At 41.6% G+C, this 7,906-nt stretch overlaps 1 long non-coding RNA gene across 1 annotated transcript in view; it reads right to left on the bottom strand.

Moving 5' to 3' along the window:
- LOC112550824 overlaps positions 1–7,906 on the bottom strand; it is a 203,917-nt gene that overhangs the window by 17,706 nt on the left and 178,305 nt on the right. Inside the window, exon 8 of the long non-coding RNA XR_003094852.1 lies at positions 882–1,043. This is a non-coding gene — a long non-coding RNA (uncharacterized LOC112550824). The remainder of the gene's footprint in view (positions 1–881; positions 1,044–7,906) is intronic.

The following is a 7,906-nucleotide window of genomic DNA, read 5'->3' as shown; positions in this document are numbered from 1 at the left end:
GGGGGGGCTGGGGGAGTGAGGGGGCCATTGGGGGTCCCCCCCATGGTCCCCATCTCCAGCCCCCCTAAACCCTTACTCACCGGCACCGGAGTCCTGGTGCTGAAACATGCATCCTGGCTGGCTGCGTGTTTCAGCATAAGGGTGAGGAGCCAACCATAGAGATGCTTTGGCAGCCAGAGCATCTCCATGGAAGACCCAGCCTCCAGTTGTCTCAGGGCATGGTCTGGGTCTGTGCCCTGCCCCGTTTTTTTGAACTTCGCTGTTTTTAGACCCTTGGATACCCAAGGGTCTAATTATCTCCCCACACTGCAAGTTTGCAGCACGGTGAACATTTTTTTGTTCCCACATGTGCCTGTTGCCCTGCCTCAAAGGGGTTTGAGGTGGAGCAAGAGGCACATGCACACTCTTATGGACATGCCCCATGCTGGGTCCTGTGGAGGCAGAGAGCACCTGCCCCCACACTAGCCTCCACACTGGCCCTGCACCTGCCTCCACTCTTTAACACAACAGGACTATTTTGTTGGGATGGCATAAGAGCCAGTTCAAGACTCCAGGGCATACTATGGTCTGTATTTGGATTGTATGAATGCTTATCATGATCTAAATGTAACACGTGTCACATGTGTAATAAGGCTCTACTATAACTAGAACACTAAGCAGAGAGTGTTTTTTGGGGAAGGAACACTTTTATTGTCATTTTCTTGTTACTTTGTTACTTAGGAATGTTTACATGATTATGGTCTCTAGTGCTTCTATTCTGCTCAGACACCAACATAATCTGTTTCCCTATTTCCATCAGTGGTAATTAATTAGATAGTTAAAACAACTGCCATTCATTTGCTGGAAACAATCAGTGTTTTCTACTAGTCAGTGATACTCACATACATTTCTTCAGTGCCAAAAGCCCCAAACCCATTCTTGGCTGGGAATCCAGTTGCTTGGGGAAGTGATGGTCCCTATAGTATACAATAGTTCCTTGCCAAAGTAATTGGGGCCAGGGAGGGAGTACCCAGATGCTCAGACTCCTGGGCCTGCACATGCCACTGAAAATAGAAAATAAAATGTTGCAGGCATTAGTGAGTTGTCATTAATTGTTCTCTTGATGAATGAATAGCTTTGAAGGAGAATTCCCATCTTAACCCCAAAATAATTATTTCTTCCTTCCTGACAAGACATCTCAAATCTAAGAAATGTATACACGTGCATACAAATACCTGTTTTTTTAATCATGTTTATGCTTGTATAATACTTGAAATGTGTGCATGGAACTGGTTGAATTAGACTTGCCAGCAGTTTTATTTCCATAGCAGTCATTTTACATGCACATTCCTTCTCACACATGAGAAGCCCTTTGATAAAGCCTTCTCACCATAGCAAGACTGACATACACAGTGCTGATTCCCCTCAGACTTCTAGCACCACCACCAATCTGAATGGATCTAAAACTAAACAACAAAGAAAATGAGACAAAAACAAACCACAAATTAAAAAAAAAGAAAAACACAAAACAAAAACCCTTCCCCAGGCAGTTTTTAACCCTAAAAACATGAGAAAATAGCCAGAGATTTCATAAGTTTATTAGGGACTTTGCTATTTTAACTGATTTCAAGTGGAAGATATTCATACTATAATAATAGGCAAAAGGAACAAACGTAATATTTAAACCTATTCAGTGATGGCTTCTTTAAATGGAAAATTCAAACCTCTGTTGATTTTCTTGGAAGGTGTTAGCTAACAGAAGAGCACAAGATCACTAAGCTAATCTTACTGAGTTATTAGTGGCAGTGGGCTGTATCTGTTAGCACAGTAGGTTTTAAAATATTCTGGTGTGTAAGTGTTCTTCTACCTCAGTATAATTCATGTTGTGCTTGAAATAAGATTCAGTTAAATATTTTATTTTTCTCATTGTGCATTCCATTCATTGCAGCAGGCATTATTTGCTGTGTTCCTTTCATTATGTTTTATGAATCATGTCCATTCTGCCTCTTCTTACTTTGAATAAAAGTCACTACAGCACAGAGACATAATGAAGGATGCATGTAGCTAAAGATTTACATATAGCACATAGTCAACTATTTCATCAGATAAATAGAAAATACCCACTATCAATCAACATTACTTCCCAATTTAGCACTTCCACAGAGTGTTGGAGCAGTATACCCATTGTGAAAACTCTGGTGACTAAAAGGGTTTCACTGGATAATTGTCTAAAATAAGTTCAGGAAAACTGCAAATTGCAACTAGAGTTTAGAATATCCCACAGGTTGTCATCAGTATGCAAGTCTACAAGTGCATTCATGCACTTTTCCTAAAGTGCATTATATATAGTACCTCCAATATGGGATACTAAATAAATGTGTATTAGGCTGTGCTAATGCACAGTAGTGCAAATGCACACTTCTTAGGTGCTACTTAATGCAAAGTAGTCTATTCTACTGTGCATTAGTGTATTACTATGTTTTTTTAAGCACTGCTTTAATGTGAAGTGAAATAAAGTGCTTTACATTAAAGTGCATATGTAGACACATCCAGTATGAATACACCGCGCATTGCCAGTGAAAAAATTAACATCTAGGTTACAGACCCAAATTACATATACCAGTATAAGTGATAAGAAACCAGTTCAAATCTGTAACACAACAGAAGTCAGTGCACATAAACTGCTTTCAAAATGGCTGAAACTGGTTTAAAATAAACCTGGATGAATAATGAATGTAGTATCAGACTTAACTGATTTAGGTTAAATTGGTTTATTGAACTTCTGACACAGATCCCCTCCAGATTCAAATTAACTCACAGTCCCCCCCACATCCCAGGATGCTTTGCACCACCTCTGAAAGCTCCCCCTTGCAGGGTGGCTGGGCTAGCCTTGGCCCAAGCTGTATGCTCCAGCCAAACTGGGAGGCGTACGCTATACTGGGCGGCTTCTGGCCTGGGTCACTACAGGCACGTGGCTGCATTTTCTGAATCAAAAGTGAACATCTGTCCACTTGCTTACTGGTTTAATCTATGCATCTTAGACTAATCTACAAAGATTGAACTGATTCAGAGTTGGGCTTTTTGACTATTTCTACTTAGCTGTAAAGGCTGCTCAGTAGTCTATATAAGTTGATGGGTAGTTTACTTGCTTATATAGATATGGCCATATCACAGTTGATCTTGTTGGATGTCTCGGCAGAAACCAAGGGATGAAACTAAGTATGAAGAATATATTACTGTATCACTGCTTCAGGTGGACCTTCTTGGGCAATGATGACACACAACAAAGAGACAATGAAGGAAGATTGGCCCGCCCCTCGCTCTCTGACTTTAAGTGTAGGCCTTCAATTTCCAGGACTGTCCATCCTGTCCTTTTCCTGGAAGAACTCTACAGGTGTGGTTTCAAACATTGTATTTTTAAAAATATCTCAAGAGGTAGCTAAATTTCTACCAAAATATTTGTTACCTCTGCATATTAAGCCTCACTGTACTCTATGCCTTTGTTACTTTACATGTTGCTTCACCATTCACCGCTATTTACTTCTAGTACGAGCAAATCTGGCATTGTCCATGCTACTTATCACAGCTCACTGACACCAGAAATGCTGAATTGGAAAATCAAATATATAGAAATCTGTAAGAGGTAAAGGCACTGATGCTTTTGCAAACATTCTCCTCAAAGGCTTGGTGTCTCTTCTTTGTGACATCTCAGTCACACAGATGAACTTGAGCACCATAGCAGAAGAACTGTGTTCACCATTAATGTCTCCTTCTGGTTTTTAACTATTTCAAATATGGCTTGGGATAGGTTATTTAAGATGAAGAATTGTTCCCATGGTGATATCATTAAATTTATATGTTTATATAAGGCATACCTGGACTTATAAGTTATACCTGGAGTCTTAGTAACTACGACACCTGGAAAAAATAGTCCTAGTAATATCTCTAAGATCCCTTTAAAATATTCCTAAATTATTCTGCCATAGTCAGAATATATGTTGGGTAATAACTGCTTTTGAATTATGTAACCATGCAAATCTCATACTGATAAAATACAATATAATATACACTATATAATTTATAATATGCTGTGCTATTCTGTTCAACCTATATACATATTTTGTCAATACTCAAAATACCAATATTAAGTTAATTATTCACATACTGTTAATAAGCTGCTGCACTAGAAATATGTTTGGTAAATATGATTAGTTTTAACAGTGAGTAAGTTGTATATTCTTTAATACACACCTGGGAGTTCCAAATAATACACTTTCTCTGTAGGATTTTAAAAGGACATTTTAAAAAGGACATGGAAAAGTTAGAGCAGGTCCAAAGGCAAGCAACAAAGATGATAAAAGGCTTGGAAAGCAAGTCATATGAGGATAGGCAAAAAAGCTAGGCATGTTCAATTTATGGAAGGAGGAAAGCACCTTTACTCTCTTCCTGCAGAGAGGAGGAGGCAAACCAACGGCTTGAAGTTTCACCTAAGTAAGTTTAGATTAGATATCCAGAAAAAACTTCTTCACCGTTAGAATAGTGAGGCAGTGGAACAGACTGCCTAGGGAAGTTGTGGAGTCTCCACCACTGGAGTTGTTCAAGAAGAGGTTGAATAGCTACTGGTCGGGGATGTTCTAGGCATAGCTAGGCCTATGTTCTACTATGGATATTCCCAATATTTCTGGGCTTTACTGGTTGCCCTTGCCTGCCCCCTCCCCCCACATCTTTTATGCTTTCTGCTACACCTACCAAGGTGTTTTTAAGCCTTCCTCAGAGGCACTGGGTGTTGGCTACAGACAAGACTGGGAACTTTGACTGGGGTGTACCAATGCTCCTGCAGGGACCAAAACTGGAGGTTCCTAGCTAGATTGTCTTGCCCCTCTGCTCAGGGTCAGACCAATCACCATATTTGAAGTCAGGAAGGAATGTTATCCAATAATCAGCTTGATACAAACTGTAGGGGTTTTTGCCTTCTTCAGTAGCAGGGGGCATGGACCTCTACCCCAATCTCTTGAGCATATATTAACAACATTTCATAGATGCAAGATGTTGACTGTCATGGTTCCCCTGCTTTATGTGTGGCAGGTTAGGGTGTTAGGTCTTTTTGGTGTCATGCTAGACCATAGTCACATGTCAAATTTAGATTATGGATTGTATAGGATTGTTTGGACAGAGATAATCTGCCTCAGACGGGGGTGGACAAGGTAACCTCTATAATATGTGTGTGTATGTGTGTGTGTGTGTGTGTGTGTGAATGCATGTGTGCATGCTCACAAGCGCATGCACATGTGTTCTCCTACATAGTTATGTTTGTGCATCTCATATTTTCAAATGCTTATATGAAATTAAGTGGTTAAACATAGTATGGTAAATGGTATGCCAAGGAGAAGGGAAAGCAAAATCCAGTTTTGCTTTGTGGAAGGCAATAAAATGTACTTTTAAAATAGTACTCATATGCAATATACCATAATGTCTAGAGACTGAAGTTACACATAAACCAGTTTAAGTGATCAGAAACTGGTTTAAACCTGTAACAGAACAGAAGTTCAGTACACATGAACCGGTTTCAAAATGGCTGAAACTAGTTTAAGATAAACCTGATTGAATGTAGTATCAGACTTAACTGATTTAGGTCAAACCGGTTTATGGAACTTCTGTCCCACACCCCTTCCTGGTTCAGGTTAAATCATAGTCCATCAGCATCCCAGGATGTTTTGCAGCCCTGGGCTGGGCTGGGCTGGGCTGTCTGCTCCAGAGAGCAGGGTTTTCTCCAACCCTCTATTCCCTAGCCAGAGCAGTGACTGACAAGGGGGTGGGGGTGGGAAACCTGGCCGGAGACTGCAGCCGGGTCTGCTGTTAGGAGGGGGAGGGGCAGCCCCTGCCAGACTTTTCCCTGATGGAAAAGAGGAAGCAGGGGGCATGGGCAGGCAGGCTCAGGCAGAGGGGAGGAAGGGGATTTAGACCCCTTCTCCCACTGTTGGCTTAGAAATGGCACTTAAAGTTCTGGTTTTTGGGAATTGGCTCATAGGTATAGATATATACATTATACGGATTCAAGATGGACAGCAGGGGTTAATTGATTTCTAAAGAGCTTGGGTCTTACACCCAGAGTTTCACCCAGTCTTGGAAGCAGACAAGCTGTCTAACACAACCAGGCCAATGGATGGATACAGCCTGAGAACTGAGGAGGCATATACCATACTGTCTAACACAACAATGTCAACAAGGACACAAAGTCTGGGAACTAAGAGAGTATATACTATACTGCATCATAACATGAGATAAGTGGCACCAGCTTCAAGGCCTCAAAGCAGGGAGAACTGAGTCCCAGTTTTGGGGGAATAGATCAAATTAGGAGAAGGCCCGAAAGGCTGTGTGGACATGTGACCACAGAGAGACAGCCAACCAGAGATAGCCATGAATGAAGAGTCATCAGGAGGGAAGGAGAATACAAAAGCAGAGACTTGAGATTAACAAAGGGTCCCCCACCTGGGTTCCTCCTCTTTCTCCTCCCTGAGAGGGGCCCCCATCCCTGTCTCATCCCTGTCCCCTGGGAAGGGTTCCCAAGGCCACCATGGACCAAGGGCATATGATCAGCCCATCTCATACACCCCAAGCTTTTTGACTTTCTGTACTTAGCCAATAAGATGATACCATCCAAGAAACGTATACATAAATAAACAGAGTTCTTTCAATTAAGTTTCTTTTAATGACAAATTTTTAAAAAGTAAAGAATTGCTTAAAGAAATGTTATGAATCGGAAAAACTTAAGAGGAATATTTTTTATAGGCAAAAACTTTTAAAAGTACAAGTTAAAAAACAAGTTTATGGTGGGAAGAACTAGACAAAGAACATTTATTTCTTTAATGAAAACCTGAGTAAAGCTGTAGTGGTTTAATCAAGCAGTTACAATTTATTCTGTCTGATTTCACTGGCCTGATGTAACTATACTGATAATTGCCTGACAAAGAGCAGGACTGATCAACTACAAATGCTTACTAATGGGCTAATGGATTTGGCAATTTTGCAGTCATTTTTATGCCATTCTTCATGAAAAATGTTAAACTGCACAGGATGCTGTAAATCCACTTTTTTACATAGAGATGTAAACCCATTAAGGATGTACACCCATTAAGGATGTACATTCAGAAACCAGAAGGCTTTATGCATAGTGATAACTTCAGATTGCATCATATAGATAACTTTTCAGGTTTTTTTAAAGATGAAAAAGTTGTTCTTATTTCTACTTCTATTCCCAGCCTTCTACATAGTATCTGATGTTCTCTTGCAACAATACTGCCAACTTCACCTGTTAAAAAAAAATCATAAAATAGACCACCCTAAATTATGGAATTAAAATATGTTATGGTCTTTCTAGCTAATATCATATTAATTTTTGGTCTTTTCAGAGATATTTTTGGAACTCTTAGCAAGAATCACCCAATTCACTCTGGAGTTAAGCTTAAAGAACAAGGGTCAGCAACCCCTGGCACGTGTGCCATTAGTGGCACACAGAGACATTTTTCCTGGCACGGCAGGAGGCATGCAAAGAATTTTTTTTTTTTTAAGTTGCTGGTCTGGGCTTTCCTGTGCAGCCACAAGTCCCAGTGCCATGGCAGGCACTGGGATGGAGCCAGAAGAATGCAGGCAGGGGGGCTGTCTGTGCTCTACTGCCCCCACCCGGTGCTCCCAGGCTGCACTCTCCAGCCCAGCTGGCCCCTGAAGGAAGCTGCCCAGGCAGGCAGATGCCCTGTCCCACCCGGGGCAGCACCGAGGTGATGAGTTCTGGGGCCGGGCAGTTGGGACAGGGTCTGGGCAGTGTGGGGGGAGGCACCGTGGGCAAGCCAGCCTGGTTGTGTCCTTAGAAGGGGGGGGGGCTGGGGGGGGAATGGGGGTGGCCCTGGAGCTCTGCGGCCGTGAGCTGCGG

The sequence above is a fragment of the Alligator sinensis genome, unplaced genomic scaffold (genome assembly GCF_000455745.1).
Source record: "Alligator sinensis unplaced genomic scaffold, ASM45574v1 scaffold666_1, whole genome shotgun sequence".
Lineage (NCBI taxonomy): Eukaryota > Metazoa > Chordata > Crocodylia > Alligatoridae > Alligator > Alligator sinensis.
The sequence above is the reverse complement of the archived record's forward strand: the minus strand, read 5'-3'. Positions and strand labels throughout refer to the sequence as shown.